This window comes from Protopterus annectens, chromosome 3.part1, assembly GCF_019279795.1.
Source record: "Protopterus annectens isolate FY-2018-M chromosome 3.part1, PAN1.0, whole genome shotgun sequence".
NCBI classification, from domain to species: domain Eukaryota; kingdom Metazoa; phylum Chordata; order Ceratodontiformes; family Protopteridae; genus Protopterus; species Protopterus annectens.
The window spans coordinates 1,915,704,216-1,915,724,503 of record NC_056732.1 but is presented as its reverse complement, the minus strand read 5'-3'; positions in this window follow the sequence as shown (position 1 = coordinate 1,915,724,503).

Below are 20,288 nucleotides of genomic sequence, written 5' to 3'. Positions count from 1 at the left end.
GGGTTTGCTGCAACTGGCAGTCTAGGAAAAGTTTCTCTGTCATCTTCTTCCCATGAAGACGCTCCACTTTCACCAGACAGGAAGTTCTTACTGGCATATTTTTCTGAAGCAGGATTTCCTTTTGAAAAGAGACACTCTTTCTCCTGTTTCTTTGATAGCTAGGAAATACAAACGCCCTCTTGTGGTCATAGTCTCTAACGTCTCTAGTTAGTTTAGATTTTTCTTTCTACCAGATCTTTTCATAACTATTTAATTTGGTGTTAATGCCTGAGAGGAAATTCTCTAATGTAGAATTTGATGTAATATTTACCAGTTGTTCACAAACTTGTTTGGTTTCAACTACAAGTTTGTCTTTATCATATTGTCTCTTTCAATTAAAATTGACACCCATTCTAAACTGCACCGATGTGCAGCTGCTATCCATCGTTCATGAAATTTAACTTCTACTTCATTAGTAAGGTCAAATGGTGTTGATGGATTCTTAATAGACCTTAACCCTCTAGGTGTTATATCCAGTTCAATATATCTTTCAAGACTGCCAATATTGTAGAAAGTAGATGTTTCTTTAAAAATCAATCTTTCAAGTTTAGAACACAAATCCTGTACATCTGGATTATCTGAAATAATGTTCTTTTTGCCTACCATAGCAAAAGGATTGGTAGTAGTTCTCTTCCTGGAATTTTCCCATTTCTTTATAATACCAAAGCCTGAGTCTCCTGTGGCTTCTGGTACTACATTCTTTATCATTGTTGTGCCAGTGTCATTAGGCAAATTACTGGAACGGTTGCTATTTTCTCCATTCCGATTAAACATCTCCATACCAGTCTCTCTAAATATTCTAGGAAAGGAGCACATGGACTCACTTGTCATATTAAAACAACAGCAAGCAAGATGTATATATATAAACAACAAAGACTATCAGTGAGTCCCAGCTCTACCTTCCAATAAAATTTATTTCGTTGAACAGTTCCTTCTCTAGCGCCTCGCCAACAGCCTTTACAGAGTAAAACAGTAAAACTCATAAAACACTTGCAATATATACAAAAACAAGTAATCAATCAATTACATAATTAAACTATCAAATCACATAGCTTAAATATATTTAAAGTCACAGTCTTAAACAAGACATTGCCAGTTACATTCTCTGTTCATTCCATGTGGATGCAAAGTCCCAAATTTCATAATCAAAATGCATTCCTTTTGTCTTAACATATTTTTTGCCTATCAACATCATTATAATATAATGGAACATGTTCCAGAACAGACACTTTTATATTCTCAATATTTCCATGGTGTACTGAGTTAAAATGCTCAGCAATAGGACTAGTAATTTTATTATTTTTAACATCTCTAATATGTTCTTTTATCCTATCTGCTAGCATTCTTTTTGTTTCTCCAATATAGTATTTGTTACAATCACAGAATATGACATACACAACACCTTTGCTCATACATGTATATTTGCCTTTTGTATCAAAAATTTTGCCATTTATTTTATTCACTTCATTTACAACATGTTTACATATAGCACATTTTCCACAAGGGAATGTTCCCAAATTGTTCCCAAACTGATAGTCTTTGTTGTTTATATATAAAACTCTCATGTCTGACATTACTGACTGACTGTAATCTTCAATGATTTACCAGAAAATCAAAACATTTTATAAACAGGAGGGTAATAATATGAGGCAAAATCTGGGATAGTTGAGCAGTATGAATATTGATTTTGTAGTTTTTAATTCTGATGATTTTTGTCATGGTGTCGTTGGCTAGTTATTTCCACAGATTCCCTTATCTGGTGTAACTTTTTCTTGGTTTTCATTTTGGTATTTGTTGTAATCACAAATTGTATATTATATTATATTGGATCTAGGACACATGCTCGACTGAGCATATGTCTGAATCCAAAAACATCAAACACACATACACAAAAGTGCTTAACATCGAAAGCACTTCCGTGTATCTGTAGTTCAAAAAAAATCTACATTTCTGCAGGGGGGCTTTGGAACCCCCACATCCCCCTACTTTAATATTCTCACTCCGAGATCACACTACAATGGGGAAAAGGGAATTTTCCCTTACCCGCACTATAGTCTGATCTACGAAACAGACAGACATACACGGAAGCGCTTTTTGATGTTAAGCGCTTTCATGTATGTGTGATCAATGTTTGTGATTCAGACATACGCTCAGTCAAGCATGTGTCCGGATCCCATTACATTATATTATATTATAATTATATTTTATTATATAACAGTGTACTATAGTGTTGTATATTAGTGGGGTGTAAGCAGAGGCAGCATTTGTAAGGACAACTCAAGCATGGTACTTGTTTACTGAAATTTCACTACTGGGAAAGTCTAACTGGGTAGGTGTCCATTTTTATTGGAGGCCCATAGAGAAAAGTTCCACAGTATTTCAAAAATATTCTGAAAACAATTTTAAAAGCCTCAAAAATAAAACAACCCATCTACAGTTTAATTAATTATACCAACTTGGACACAATGTGATATTAATTAGAACAAATACAAATTATTTTGCAAGTTAAAAGATTATAGGCTAGAAATGCATATGCCGTGCAAAAACTTGGACAGGTTGTATGTTGTTTTATAAACATGCCATTTAAGTAGATTTGTGAGATGTATGGTTTAATTTCACTAAATCTTTTGGGTTTCTAATGCCATTATGGGAATGGACCCTGTTCCTAAGTTATGAAATTAGTATTGCTTCAATCTTTGTTATCCAAAAGTGGTCTTTGTAGCACCCACAATGGGCCCATAATTGATTCCTGCAAGTCATACAGAGTTACATGTATTAGTAGTATATCTAAATATGACTGTAGTTTTTTTTTTTTTACCCATTTATCCTACTACTACTATTGGAACTGCCTGGGTATTTTTTCTCCACATTGCTCTCGTTTCTGCCTACAAATCTTGATATTTTATGACCTTGTGTCTCGCTGTATGTGAGACACTGTAATAGCAATGTGTAGCAATTTTGGCGATATTGTTCTATATATTGTACTGGCTTGGCAGATGCACAATAGCAAGCCCAGCCCAGATCCCGCCCAAGGTGTATTACATCACTGTAAAATATTGAATATTAAATTACTCTATACAAGTGAGTAACTTTCGAGAGATAAAATGCACAGGACACTAAGGATAATCACAAGGCTTTCTTTAGTTATGTTAGGAACCTGGGTGGAAATTCCCAGATATGCTCAGAATTAGTCTAAAATGACAAAAAATACACCGAACCCACAGACATTGCCAACATCCTAGCAGACAGGTTCAGCGCAAACTTCTCCCCTCCCTCCCCACCAAAAGGGCAAATATCTATCCCAGCAGAGTGCTCTCCCCTTGACATCTCAGATACTCAGGTAAGAGCCACCCTCTCCAAAGCAAAAAACACAGCATCAATGGGACCAGACGGTGTCCCGGGCTGTGTCCTAAATGAACTCCAAGAAGAGCTAAACCCAAACATAACACTACTGTTCAATCTCAGCCTTACTACAGGATATGTACCCAAAGAGTGGTGTACAGAAACAGTGGTCCCTCTCCACAAAGGTGGTGCCTCAACGGATCCTGGAAACTATCGCCCCATAAGCCTGACTAGCTTGGTCTGCAAAGCTATGGAAAGGATCATCATGGACCTCATAAATAAAGATATTGTGGACCTACAGACAATGGATCCTACCCAGTTCGGCTTTGTTAAGGGCAGATCCTGCCTCTTAAACCTGGTCGATTTCTTTGAAACAGTCACCAAGGCCATTGACGAGGGGAAGGTGGTCCACACAGCCTACCTGGACCTCGCAAAAGCCTTCGATACAATACCCCACTCGGGCATTATAGATAAGCTCACCAGCTTAAATATAAACCCCTATGTCACTAGATGGGTTGCAAACTGGCTCAAGGACATAACCCACATGGTTAGATTGCTGGAGCCATGTCAGACTCCAAACCAGTTACAAGTGGTGTCCCACAAGGCTCAGTCCTGGGACCTCTCTTGTTCGGTATATATTTCTCGGAGGTACAGGCCAACACAGAAGGACTGTGGCTGACTAGGTTTGCAGATGACTGCAAACTGGGTGCCATAATCAACTCTCCAGCTGACACAAGCATCCTCTAAAAGGGCCTCATAGAAACAGACAACTGGTGCCAGAGCCATGGCATCAAGCTAAATGCCAAAAAGTGTATAGTCATCCCCTTTGGCAAAAACAAAGTGCCCACAAATTACTACATAGGTGGTAATCCATTAAGTACAGAAGAAGTAATTAGGGACCTGGGGACCCAAGTTGATAGCAATCTCTCATTTGACAACAACGTGGCCAAAGTGGTTAGAAAAACAATTTATATAGCCCACCTAATCATGAAGGGATTCACATCTAGATCAGGGGAGGTCATCATGCTTCTTTACTCATCCCTCATCAGGCCCATAATTGAGTACAATGCCCCTTTTGGGATGTACCTTACCAGACACCTGCAGCAACTGGAAAGACCCCAAAAGTACCTCACCAAGAGGATCAAAGGGCTCAAACAGATGCCATATGCTGCCCGGTTAAAGAAACTCCAGCTCTACTCAGTGGCATACCGCCTGCTCAGAGGCGATCTGTGCCTGATGTATAAAGCAATGTCCAACCCGGAATTAATGAACATGCTGCACCTCAGAAAATCCAAATCCCATCGAGCTACGCGCTCGAGAGACTTGGACCTCAGCACTGAAATAAATAGGACATGCTGGAGGGACAGATTCATAACCCAGAGGCTCCCTTCACTCTGGAATAAAATCCCAGTCCAGGTTAGGCAGAGTCCCTCATTGACTCTCTTCAAGAGAAATCTTGATGAGTGGATGGGAGATCGTAGGTTTACCCTGGGTATCACTTCTGTGTCACTGTTAGACAGAGGCACAGTATACTAACCTCGAAAAAGGGCATAGCAAAATTCATTTAAAATGGGTGGCGAAAGCCAAACACACTCTGGCTAGGCTTATAAATGCGCTAGGGCAGATAGCCTAGTATGAACCTATGAACCTATGAACAGTAAGCACTATCAGATCACATATTGTAGAAAGTAAATCATAACTCTTTATTTTTTATTTCATATTCCAAGAACTGCAAATAGTTAACTTTACTAATGATGTTCACGTATCAAACGGATACTCTCCGTCACTGCCAAAACAGAAATGCTTGCTGGCACAAACACCATGGGTATAAAGTTAGATTGTGACACTAAGAAAGAATTTAATGCTTTATTTACTTCATTTGGTATTAGTTACATGAAGTTATTGGTTAAAAAGAATGATGAGAAGTTAAGTAAATTAGTGTTGGACATAGAAAAACTTAATAATGATATTGTAACTGATCTGTTGTTTTCACAATGGCGTCCATTATATGACAAGCAATTTAGATATGCAGAAAATAATGCAGAGAAATTATATGAAAGGAAGAATAAGAAATTAAACCGTGATATACAACAATATAAGGAAGATAGAGCATATACGTGGAATATGGAAAATAGAAGTAGTTTTGAATATAAGCGTGATGACAACGCACGCAAGCATACTGAAGATCAAATGAACTTTCAAGGGGGACGGTATTTTACCCCAATAACAAGACAGAACCATCAGGGATATCGTTACAGGCAATAGTGCCTGATAATGATATTGATATTAATATACAGAATAATAGAGTAAGATGTTCCAATAAAGGATTTGAATTTTGCCCAGATACGAATGTTTCAAGCAATGAAATTGATAAAATCATCTATCAAGTAAAAGATCTCACGGTCTATAATTATACCAATTTTAGTGTTAAGGAAGAATTAGGAACCCTTTTTATGAAAGGAATGAAATATATACCTGCGTCCAAATTTAATTTAGTGGACACAATTATTGATGTAAAATTGTTCTGTCATAGAATGAATCTTGCAATTTTATTTAATAATAAGAAAGATGTTTATGTGATAGAATGAGGAAAAAAAGAACATTCATCCCACCTCCCAACAAGAAGGTTGAATATTTTGAAAATTTAATTATTTCTGATATTTACAAATATGGACAGGATATACAGAAGCAACAGTTCATCGATAACTTGTCAGTGAAAGAAAGAAATTGTTTAGATGAACTTGTGAACAGTAATAGTTTAAGAATTATGAAACCTGATAAGAGGGGGGGGGTTGTTATTTACAATACTACAGATTTTGTCAATGAAATTCAAAATATATTAATGAATAGTGGTAATTATGAAATTATTTCGAACAATGAGATAAATGTTAATTATAGGAAGATTGATTTGGCTTTGGATGAATATCTAATTGATCAGAGAATTACAAAAGAAATACATGATTTTATTTATGTTGAATTTCCCACACTAGCAACCATCATAGGCATCCCAAAGGTTCACAAAAAAATAGTAAAACCACCGTTTCGTCCTATTATTTCAGGGAGTAAATCAAAAACCTTTAATATAGGTGTTTTGATAGACAGATGGGTAAAACCAATTTATAAAAACATTCCCCATCTTATAAAAGATTCTTGGGTGTTTCTTTCCCAATTTACCTCAGAAAAATGGAATGAAAAATTAACATACATCACCATTGATGTTGTCGATTTATTTTCATGTATTCCAAAGGACCAAGGACTGGAATATTTTTGTAATAGTTTAAGACATTTTGCAAATTTGAGTTGGGATAGAATTAATCTCATCATGGATATGATGGAAATCGTTTTAGATAATAATTTTATATATTATGAAGAGGAATTTTTCAAACAAACTAAGGGTGTAGCAATGGGGGCTTCTTGTGCCCCCATTTTTGCCAATATGGTGATGTTAGAGTGGGAAAGTAATTATTTGTTTAAAAGTAAATATTATCAATTTATAACGTATTATATGAGGTTCCTAGACGATATGTTTGTTTTATGGAATGGGCCACATGCAATGATAGAAGAATTCATAAATTATTTAAATACTACTAGTAATTTTTTAATTTTTTAAAATTTACATATAATGTGAGTCAGGAAGTGATTTCATACTTAGATACCTATATCAAGCATACAGACCATGGTTTTCAATCAGAAATATTTAGGAAAAAAACGATCTCAAATGGGTACATGGAATATAGTAGTCAGCATCCAAAATATATGCTGAAAAATATTTTTAAAGGTCAATGTATAAGAGCTGCTAGGATGTGTTCAAGTTTTGAAGTTATGAAAAATGAAATAGATTTTATGATTTCTATGTTTTTAAATAGAAGTTATCCAAAAGGTTTATTGGAAGATGTATCTGCTTATGTTATTAGGGAATGGGGAAAAAATATGTCCCTATATTGGGAAAAGGACAAGACATAAATAACATTAATAAAAATAAGGAAAATGTCCCTTGTAATAGGATTTGTACATTGACATATTCCCCATATGTAAATGAAATTAAGGAAATGATTTGTAAATACTGGAAAAACTTAGTTTTAGATGAAGAAATTAAACAAATTCTGGGTGAGATACCAAGGTTTGTTTTTAAGATGGGGTTGAATATTAAGAATTTAGTACAAAAAGGACAAAAAGAGAGTGGAAAAAACAAGAGTTTGAAGGCCACTAAAAAATGTGGTTCGTGTAAACAATGTTTTTGTATAAATGAGAGTGAGGGAATTAGATTAGGAAATGTAAATAGGACTTATATAAGATTTAAAAGAGGTAATTGTAACACAAAGAATGTAATTTATTTAGCAGTTTGTTCCATGTGTCCTGCGTACTATATTGGCAAAACTGAAAGACAACTTAAAAAAAGAATCTATGACGACTTGTATAGAATAAGGACACATGACAATAAGAATGCCTTATATAAACATATTGAGAAAAAAGGTAGTAAGCATAGTTTCAGTTTTGCCATTATAGACCAGGTTTGGCCTTCCAACAGGGGAGGTAATTTCAAAGCACTTTTAAGTAAAAAGGAAAGTACCTGGCAAGTGCTGACAGATGCTACAAATGCACCGGGTATTAATGATTTTATTTCTATAAAGCCTTTCCTTTTTACACTTTGAGTTTTCTTAATTAATGCATTATATTTTATCACAGTATTATATTTATTAGATAAAAATATTAGTAATATCTATTTATGGAACATTCATATCAATTCATTCATTTGTATTTACATCATTTTTTTAGTAATAATTTTTAATATAAATCTTATTTTTAAAAACATTTTATTATTATATTATTATTATATTTATATTGATAACTTAGTTAGGTATTAAAGTATATGTATATAATAGTTCGTAAATATATAGGCATTATAGTATCATTTACTTGTTAGTATGTGAGCACTGTCACTTTAAATGTTTGTATGAATATTGGCGCCAAAAAGTTTTTAAAATAACTGTTTTGTTACGTTTTTCAGTAGTTCTGAAGAAGTCTGCATTTTTGCGGATGAAAGCGCTTAACTCTCACAAGTGTTTGTAAGAAACATTGTTGCTCTTCTTCATGAGTGAATAACTCTCACAAGTGTTTGTAAGAAACATTGTTGCTCTTCTTTGTGGGTGATTAAATTACGTTGGATTACTTGTGTGCCTTATTCGAGTTTGTGCCAGCAAGCATTTCTGTTTTGGCAGTGACAGAGAGTATCCGTTTGATACGTTGACTTTCTGGTGTTGTTGTGTGCCTTGGAGATATTTACTAATGATGTTGCCATTGATGCAGCTTATGCACAGAAGAGGCAAGAGGGCAGGAAACACTTTCCTAATTATACTTATTTCTGATGCTACATTGTGCGAACATTAGCAATCAAAAAACATTAGCCGAGAACTAACAGTAACACATTTTTACAGTTTTTACTGTCCAGGAAGGTAATTCTGTTTGTCAGACTCACTGCTAATTTCTGCTCCTTCTGAAATTTACATAGTTCTTTTACATTATGTGGTATTTGTCAACTTAGCACAATGTATTGTGGATAGTAAAATGTCCAATTCAATGCATTTGTATGATTTTAGAGAATTGCTACTAAACTAGTGAGCCCATTCCGTATTTCAAAACAGTAATAAACAATTCAAACTCCAAGATAAGCTGCGGCAGTAGTGGGGGAAGAGGTAGAAAAGCTCGGCACAAATAGCATCTGTTCTGTAAAGATAAAACATAGAAGGACTGGATCGAGCTACAATAAAGACAACAGCAACTAATATTATTCCACAAATGAGACACAAAGCCAGCTGCCATTCTTTTTCCTGATCAGTTCAAGAATTTACGCAGGAAAACATTTATTTATTTACATGCGTTTCCCAGGAAAAGCCCGACCCGAACCAGAAAACAGAATCTGAAGCTCTACAAAATTACAATAAAATTATATAAAATGAAAGCAACATACATAGAATAACCATGGCAATAAAGTGTATAGGACAGACACCAAATATAGATATTGCACGAAATGAAGAATTTGAGGCTGTTCATCCAATTATCTTAATTTACCTTGAAAGTTGCAAGGGTGCTACTCTGCATATGTAGCAGATTCTTTGCATTTAAGATTACTTGTATTGTATGCAGGAGTTACATAAAAGGGTCATGTTTATAAAAAAGTGCTTGTGTTTACCATTACATTGCTTTGTATTGTATGCACCAGCTAATATGAATGGCGTGTCAATCATGCCTTATTTCATATGCAGGTTAGGTTGTCAATCATCCGCACCATGTCCACTGCTGTGCGAAACTCCGGGTGAGCCAGTAAAGTAAAATATTGCAACAATTTCAATGATGAATACTATGTTTGTCTTTTTTCCATGAACTACTACAGCTGCTGTTCTCAACATCTACTTCTTTGGATTGTTGGAAATGGCTAATTCAATCTGATGTACTCCATCATTCTCTGTAATACTTTGTGGTTCATGCTCTCAATGCTTCTCAGCTACTTCTGTATTGTGGTGTTTGCACAATCCTCGGTAGAACAATCCTCCCACACTATTGTGCCTTTCAGTGTATAGGCCCTCTGCCTTGAGTGTATCGCACCCAGCAACAAGATATATATTTTTTTTTTTTTGCAGAACCTACATTTGTCTGCTTCTCCCACCAGTTCAATGAAGTTTATGAACTAATGTGTACATAGCCCACTATCCTGGGCTGCTATTATTAACCTTTCATCCTTTGGTTGCAACTCGCCTCCCCCTTATCCATTTTATGTCAAAACCTTATTAACATGAGGTTGTTTCAGGACATCTTTATACTTCTTACTGTATTTATGGATTTTCCACATTTATTTTTCTTCTCATCTGTTCCTTCTCCTTACATTCTTTCTTTTGTTTGTTTGCACATTCAGTTGCTGTATGATTTTGTCGATTTCTGGTTTGATTTCCATTCCTGCTTGCCAGTTGAATGCTTATGCTAAACTAAGCGGAGTGGTCATCTTAGACTTCATCTCCTAATGTTTTAAAACTTTAAACTTTCTACACTAATTCCCTTACTTTTCATGTATTTCATAACTTCTGATTCTATTTTTTTTTACTTTCTGCTTTACTAATCTTCTTTTCTACAATCCCCCTGTGTGATCTTATAATTTATTTTGTGAAAATTTTCATATCTGGGTGCCTTTCCTATATTTCTTTTTGAATATTTTTGGGGCTGCCTTTTTATTGATTAATTTGGCTTTCTCCTTTGCATAAATATTCCACCATATCAGATCACTCTCTTTCTTTCCCATGCTCATGTTTCTTTTTTATAGCTTTAAATAATTTCTAGATTTTGTTCTTCTAGTTTTTGTTCTTTCTCAGTTGCTTCGTTTACCAATCAGCCCACAATTCTTGGTCTATATTAGGTTTTTAATGAATCTGATGCATTAATGAACACAAATGTGCATTTGAAGCTTTTATTAGTTTTTATTGTGCAAGTATTTTCCTTTCCAGTAATTTCTCTCAATCTTTTTGTATATCTCTAGTCTGGAAATTTTGGGCTTCTTACATAATAATAATAATACGCAATTTCTTTCTTATCCTAAATAGTCCACTCTGCCATAGTTATGGCTCTTTTCAGCCTATTACTTTTTGTGATTTTTGTGGACTAATACTTCCTTCTTCAACAGGGATGCCATCCTCCCCCTGAGCCTACCCCCATTGTAAGACTGTTTCCATGTCTTGAGAATTCAACACTGTTATTTTTTCCAGTCCTGGCACCAGTGCACTTTCCAGGATTGGGCACTTTTTTATCCTCTGACTTGCGCACCCAGCTACCTTTTTTATTTTTTAACCTTCTTCTGCCCATGATATATGCCATATAAAATACAGTCTATATATCCGTGTCTCCTTGGTGAGATTTTGTAAAAAAACAGGGTCTGCCTTGTGAAGGTACTCACTAAGACTTGAGGGTAAATTCAATTCCAGTACTACTCTTCTCCTTACTTGCACATTTTATCATCTTTCCATTTGGATCCCTATCATCTCTTCATTCCTGCATGTGTGTATGATATGGACAGACAGATATAGCTGTAGATACATCTATATATATATATATATATATATATATATATATATATATATATATATATGTGGGTGTGTGAACATTATATATATAGAGATATATATACATACATATATATATATATATATATATATATATATATATATAAAATTTATATTTCTTTACCAGGAAAGTCTGACTGGGTCAAAAGCCCATTTTCAGCTGAGGCCTGGAGTGAAAGCTCCACTATAAAAGTTAACAGTTACAGTAATAGTTGCAATAAAACATAAAGTAAAAGATAAAATATTCACTACAGCAACTAATGTATACAAAAATGACAATACAGTAAAAGGTAACATGAAGGACGTGTGGAATATCTCGAGAGACAATATCCAGAGTGACAATATACAGCAGTGTATTTTTTCTGTACAATAAACATATCACATTAGTAGTATATTTGGCAATATCATACTTAAGTAAACAAAGGTGGTAATGGTAGTTGGTAGAAACAGGCCTAGAGTACTGTGAAAGAAAACAAAGTATGGTAGTAGATTTAGAAGACTATGAGAGGCAGCATAGTATGGTCAGCCTGGAGTCATGCTGGAGCAAAGCCAGTTTTTGGCTATATGGGGTCTATATTGCAACATCAAACGCTAAAAACAGTGAATGATGTTTCATCGACACATTTTCAGCTGAAAATGTCGAATCCACAGAACAGCAATTTCTTTCCTAGGGAAAGAAATCGCTGTTCCAACCCCCGCAAAAAAAAACATTAAACACTTCCAAACACAAACACACATACCCTAATCCTAGTTATGCCCCCCTAAAAACAGTAAACAGCTAAATACACATATGCACACAACCCACCCATACATTTAACAAAAAAAAAACAGTAAACATTTTAAACCATATGCACTTACCTTAACCCACACCTTAACCCTAAGGTCAGTAACTCTCGCACATTTACATAAACAGCTCCAAACACATACACACTTACCTTAACCCTAATTCTACCCGCCCAAAACAAAAGTAAACAGCTGCAAACACATGCACACATAACTCAACCATACATCTAACACAAAACATAAAACAGTAAACACTTTCATACATATGCATTTACCTTAACCCGCACCCTAACCCTAAGGTCAGTAACCATTGCACAATCACACTCGGGAGCTATACCGGACAAGGGACCACACTACACTTCAGAACATGGCAAAACAACGACGCGGTCAAGTGACTTCTTTCCCTGGGAAAGAATTCACTGAACAGCCACTTTGCTGTTTTGCCTGTTCACTCTACATGTCGACAAAAATCCATTCGACAAAATGCGTTTTTGTTGTACTTACAGGAACCCGGCTATATGTTCCCTGAGGAGTAGTTTAATTTTGGATGTATTAGTAGTATTTAGTATGTGGTGAACTGGTGGAATTTCAGGACTTGGATATTTGGTTGAAGTCTGTTCTTTTGAAATTAATGAAAATGGGAGAGGCATATAGAAGGATGGAGAGTAGATGTGGCCTGGCTATAGAATGTCTGCTGGTGTTGGTTAGGTATGGCTTGACTCTGTCAAGTGACCCAGTTTAAAGTGGACCTTTTTAATGGTTAGAGCTATTTTTTTGTCAAATTTTAGACAATTGTCAGTTGTAACACCAAGAAGTTTGATGTGATCATTGGGTTCAATTTTGGTGTTATTTGAGGAATAGATGATAAAAGGTGGAAGGTGATCAGGTGTTTTGTTGATAAAGATGGTGAAGAGCAGCGAACCAAGAACTGAGCATTGTGGGACACCAACTGAAAAAGGTAATAGAGTAGTGAGTTCATTTTGCCACTTATCTGCTTGTTGGTGGTCAGTTAAGTAACTGTGAAACTAAGAGAGGGCTGGTTGGGTAAGGTATAAGGAAGTTAGTTCATTGAGCAGTTTTTGGTGGGATACAGTGTTGAATGCCTTAGGCATGTCAAGGAAACTAGATGAAATGAGTTGGCCATTGTTTGGGAATAAAGCCATGTTGTGAATTGGATAGAAGGTTATTGTTTAGTAGATAGTCGAGGAGTTGTGAGTGTATACGTTTTTCAAGGATTTTGTCTAAGGGACAGAATATAGCAATATAATATATAGTGTGAGTATTCTGTTGAGGTGCGACCCTTGTGCAGAGGGATGATATAAGAAATTTTCCCAAACTTGAGAATGTACTGCTCAGAGATGGAGCTGTTGATTAGGAGAGAGAGAGAGTGAGACTAAGAGATGGCATCTGCTGACAATCTGAGAAATTCATTAGCAAATAGGTCAGGAGTGAGGGATATGGGCTTTAGTTTTGTTTAATTAATTTAATTTAGTTTTGTTTAATTGTGCTAATTGTATTGGTCTCATTGAAAAAGAATTGAAGTTTGTTAGTGATCCTGTAGGAGTAAATAAGGGAGTATTGCTGTCTTTTTTTTACTCAGGATAGGGTGGAATTGATGAAATGTAAGTTAAATTGGGAGGCTATGCTATCTGTGGTGTTTATGGTGGTGAGAACTGGAATTGTGGAATTTCCAGGTTTTAGGAGTTGTTTATGGCTCCCCCAAATTTTGGGGATTGTTTTGGTGTTTTTGTTGGATCGTGGTATAGTATAACTTTTTGTCATTCTTGATCTGTTCTTTTTAGGTAGGTTTCTTATTTGCCAATAGACGAGGAGGGAAATTTGGTTTTAGGTCTCTTGATATTGGGACCAGTCTCTGTCTCTCTGTTTAAGGAACTGTTTGGTATCCTTCGTTAGCCATGGTATATGTTTAGATTTAACATGGATCTTATTAAGGGGCTTTAAATTGCTTAGGTTATCAAGGAAATTATTGCTCAAGCACTGAACAGTAGAATCTAAGTGGAGCTGTTTGAGTAGGGTCCAGTCACATTTTCATAGGAGGGACTTGTGTGTGTGCGTGTGTGTGTGTGTGTGTGTGTGTGTGTGTGCGTGTGTGCGTGTGTGCGTGTGTGCGTGTGTGCGTGTGTGTGTGTGTGTGTGTGTGTGTGTGTATGTATATATACAAGTTAAGGAACAGAGTCCCGAATAGGATTGTTTGTCCACCCACTAAGACTTTCTACCTTGAGCAGTCCTCTTATGAAACCCTGTGCACCTGAGTTCCTGCCTTATCCACTCTAAAGAAGCCCTGTGGAATACAAGTTAAGGAACAGAGTCCTGAATAGGATTGTTTGTCCACCCACTAAGACTTTCTACCTTGAGCAGTCCTCTTATGAAACCATGTGCACCTGAGTTCCTGCCTTATCCCCTCTAAAGAAGCCCTGTGGAATACAAGTTAAGGAACAGAGTCCTGAATAGGATTGTTTGTCCACCCACTAAGACTTTCTACCTTGAGCAGTCCTCTTATGAAACCCTGTGCACCTGAGTTCCTGCCTTATCCACTCTAAAGAAGCCCTGTGGAATACAAGTTAAGGAACAGAGTCCTGAATAGGATTGTTTGTCCACCCACTAAGACTTTCTACCTTGAGCAGTCCTCTTATGAAAGTATGTCCTGCTAATGTATTTTTAACTTACATCACTCCAGGCTATTTGACTTCCTTCCCAAGTTATCCAGCAGCCTACCCCCTCATTTTGCAGTTAAATTACCCACTCTTACCCTCCCTCTGCGTCTTTGACCTTAGGATAACTCTCTCCTCTACCACACCACATCTCAATAGTCTGCTCTCTGCTTGCTCTGTCTCTTGTTAGTTCTTAGTTTGCCCACTAGATGGCACCCTATTCACTAGTAAACTATATATCCCTTATTATCTCACTTGAGTTTTGATTTTCCTGATACCTTTCTAGTATTAACCCCTTTCTATCTCCTTACTACACTCAAACTCACTACCTCTCTAAGCCCCCAAACAATTAATTTACCTCTCCCAATCTACCTGTTTTCCTCTCTATACTTCATCCCATAGTCCACTCTTACCTGCACTGTACCCAGTGCTTCTTCACTTCTCACTGATTGTTTTCTGCACCCTGGCCCTCTCTCTTGCTCTTCCCGCTCCGTTCGCCCTGCGGGCTCACTCCGCTCCCCTATCCTACCCCCAAATTCCACCCTACCCTCAAATTCCACCCACCCCAGTACCCCTAATCTTATACTTGCTTAGCCACACCCCCAATTTTCTCACATCCTATCTAATTTCCTGCCTCGTTCACACTTACAAACTCTCCACACCTATCTGACTGCCACACCCCATTCCCTACCTTCCTAATACTAATTTCCAACCTTGTCAAGCTCACCAATCTCAACATGCCCTTGCCTTTTAAACTACTTTATCTACTCCTGCTACTTAACATCCTTCTTTTATACTATACCCTTACTTCCTATGAGTACTACACCCTCAGCAGATCTCCTAGCTTAGCTAAACACACTAGCTCTGTCCTTCCCTTACCTGAACAAACCTATATTAACCTCCTCTCATCCTGCCCTTACCTACCCTCACACTATCACAGAGTACTCCATAACAAGTATCACACAACTAGAAAGTTCTACCTAATACCCTCTAAAAACTCAAAAATATTTCCTCTCCCTCAAACACTCTTACTGTTACAGGGGGACATTCACCCCAACCCTGGCCCAAACAATTCCCTCCTCCACACCCTCTCAAACCAAACTACTAACAATTTGAGTTCACCTTTCTCTTCTAACTCCCTTTCAATAGAACACCTAAATATTCGTAGTATTAACAATAAAATTACACAACTCCATGCTTTAATTGACCTCTACTCATTTGATATTCTCTGTATTACTGAAACCTGGCTCAAACCAGGTACCAAAGACAACGAAATTACTCCCCCTGGCTATAGCATTTTAAGGCGGGATCGTCTAAACAAAAAGGGTGGTGGAGTTGCTTTACTCTATAAATCTGAACTACAGGTGTCCTCTGTTGACTCCCTACTGAAATACTCTGCAGCAAATTCCAAGTAAATAAAAGAAAAGCCATATATATAATATCTTCCTATATCTCTCCTGGAAACAACTTGGATACCCTTGAAAAAATTCTCAGCTGGCTCTCCTGTAGCTTTCCTCAGGAAACCATACTCTTAGGAGACTTCACTATTGATTGGAACTCCTGCATATCACCCCAACCCACCTATCACCTCAACCTCTTTAATTTTCAACAAACAATAAACTCCCCAACTAGGATTCACAAATCTACCAATAAACAAGCCATCTTAGACTGGATATTGGTCAACAATAATCCCCTCTCTTATAAAACTGGTATACTCCCTGACAATATCAGCGACCACCTTCTCACCTATATCACTAAACAAACAAATAACAATCTCAATCAGGCCAGCTATCATACTATACGTAACAAAAAAAAATTAACCTTCCTATTTTCCTTAATGAACAAACAATGTAACTGGTCAGCACTAAAACACCTTCCACTGGAGGAAGCAGTGGCCCATTTCAGCAACACATTCCTCCAAATTCTTGAGCATCACACCCCCTCACGCTTAATTAGAACAGGATCCAAAGCTGCCCCTTGGCTTTCTAAAGAAACCAAGCAAACAATGCTATTAAGGAATAAACTATGGACAAAATGGAGAACTACTAAAACCCAACTGACCATCAAAACTTCAAACACCTTAGAAATACTACAAACAAACTTACCCATCTTGATAAAAAGAATTATTACCTTCAATATCAAGAAAATCAAAATCATAACCCCAAAAAGTTCTGGTCAGGAATCAATAAACTGCTCCATCCAGGAAATACCAAAACACCTACTCCAGCTAACTTAGCACAGACCCCACCCAACTTAATAGCCAATACATTCAACAACTTCTTCACTGAAACAGTCACCTCTCTTGCAAAGAACATGACTCCCCACACTTCCCTTAAAAACACCTCCCCTCAAAATAATACCCCCACTCTAACATTCAGTACAGTCTCCACAACCTATATACAAAAGTTACTCTCAAAACTTAAACCTTGCACTCCTTCAGCTGACCAACTACCAGCTGAATATCTGCAGCTAGCATCAGCAGAACTAGCGTACCCAGTCCCCATTTTAATTAACAGAAAAATAACCGAATCTACTATCCCTTCCCTCTGAAAAGTCTCCCATATCATTCCTCTGCATAAAGGAGGAAACTCTAATGAACTTTCTAATTTCCACCCTATAGCCTTATTATCACCACTATCTAAAATCATGGAGCGTTGTATACACCAACAACTTTTACATCATCTTTTACATAATAGCCTACTTTCAGACTCCCAACATGGCTTTAGACCTTTCCATAGCACTTCCACTGCTCTTCTCTCCTTCACAGACACTATCAACAAAAATCGCAATAACAACCTATACCCTTCTGCTTTGTTTCTTGACCTCTCTAAAGCATTTGATATGGTCAACCATCAACTTTTGCTAGACACTTTGAAATCTCTCTCACTTGAACCTTCGGCATTGCACTGGTTTGACTCTTATCTGAAAGATAGACAACAAGCAGTCCTTTGGGACAGCCATCTCTCCTCTCAGCTCCCAATCACTATTGGTGTCCCACAAGGATCCATCTTAGGACCCCTTATCTTCTCCATATTTATAAACAACTTGTCTATTTCACTCCCAACACCCTCATGTATTCAATATGCAGACGATTCAACTCTCATCTGTTCTGCTGTATCTCCAGCTGAACTTCATTCTTCCACCCAAAAAGTCTTTATAGCAGCAGAAAAATGGTTCCAAGATATCTGTCTCCTCCTTAATCCCAAAAAAACTAAATTATTACTTTTCTCTCCAACCCTTAAATCTGCCCTTTTCCTTTTCTATTGTGTCTGACAATGGCACTATCATTACACCTGATAGTTCCGCTAAACTACTAGGTGTTACAATAGATAATCAACTAAACTTTGATTATCACATTAACCTAACTATCAAAACTGTTAATAAAAAGATAAGTGCCCTCTATAGACTTAAGCCCTTTCTAACAGCAACCACCAGGGTGTCTTTAGCCCAAACTCATCTTATCTCTACATTATTATATGCCTCCCCATCTACCTTTCAAAATCTAACCTTCAGAAACTTGCCACAGCCTACCACAGCATTTCCAGGTTTGCCACAGGTTCCCCATTTCTCACACATCATTGTGTTAATCTCAAAAAGCTTGACTGGCTTGAACTTCAAAATCTCATTTTCCTACATCAATTAGTTATTACCTATAAAATTCTCCATTACCCTTCTAATACACCCATACTAAATAACCTTGTTGTCCCTTACAGGAATCTTACTTCCCTTTGCTCTGCTAACAAATTATTAGTGGCCACCCTCAAAACACACAATAAAGCTGGGGTCTCCTTGTTTACAAATACCATTGGCTCATACTGGAATAAACTTCCCATAGAACTAACCACTCTAGGCTCATCACAACTTTTCAAAAAACTACTAAGAAACTATTTTAAAACTCACTGGCTATGCCCTTGCTCGAATCCTGACTGACCTCAGCTTCCATCTCTCTTTTCAGCTCATTCTATTACTCTTCCACATGTCCCTATCACTACTATTACCCCTCCTCTGTAGTTCACATACCATCCACTTGGATATTACTTTTCCTATAAATTCTACTTCTCTTTATATTACTGCAACCTATCATCTCACCTTGTATCTAAATCACCCAGCTGATGAAATCTGTTTCTTAAAACTAGTGCCCTGGCACAAAATGTTTATCAAAATTGTTAATACTGTAAATAGTTGAATAGAGTCTTGTGTGAGTTACTGCTTTATTTCTTCTTTAATTACTCTTGCAAAGATTTTGAAATAGAAATCCTCACTCTATGTTTAGTTTTGATATATTACTTTTGCACTGTTACTATGCTACTTGGGAATAGTTCTTTACATGCTTATAATTTCTATCTTATTGTGCTATTTTTGTTTATTTTTATCATTATTATTTACTAGTATATAGTGGAGCTTTTCTCCTCGGGCCTCTGCTGAAAATGGATATGTATCCAGCCAGACTAGCCGGGTCAACAAATGTAAAATAAATGTAAAATAAAAAAAAAATAAAATATATATATATATATATATATATATATATATATATATATATATATATATATATATATATGTAGGTTCATAGGTTCATAGGTAGGTACTAGGCTATTGGCCCTAGGGCCTATATAGGCCTAGCCAAAAAATGTACCCTGGCTTTCGCCACCCAAGAAAACTATTTTCCTGTCCCCCTGTCGAGCAGAGCCACATAAGTGATCCCTGGGGTGAATTTCCTATTTCCCATCCAATCATCAAGATTTTTCTTGAAGAGTGTTAATGAGGAGCTCTGTTTGACATAGATAGGTAGTCTGTTCCAGAGTATGGGAAGTCTCTGGGACAGGAATCTATCCCTCCAGCATGTTCTGTTTATTGTGATGACAAGGTTTAGGTCCCTAGAGCGTGTAGCTCGGAGGGATTGGGATTTCTTTAAGTGGAGCATGTCCAACAGCTCTGGGTTTGACATAGCTTTGTATGTTAGGCAGAGATCGCCCCTGAGTAGGCGATATGTGATGGAGTAAAGCTGCAGTTTTTTGAGACGGCCTGCGTAGGGCATCTGTCTGAGGCCAGTAATCCTCTTTGTGAGGTATTTTTGTGGTCTTTCCAGTTGTTGTAGATGTCTTGTGAGGTACATGCCAAAAGGGGCGTTGTAGTCTATAATGGGTCTAATGAGTGATGAGTAGAGGGGAACAATGACCTATTTTTTTCAGGATGTAAATCCTTTTGTGATGAGATGAGCCATGTAGAAGGATTTCCTGACCACTGTTGCAATGTGATTATCAAAGGAGAGACTACTGTCCACCTGTGTCCCAAGGTCTGTTATCACATTTTCAGCATTAAGTAGACTACCAGCTATGTGGTAGTTCAT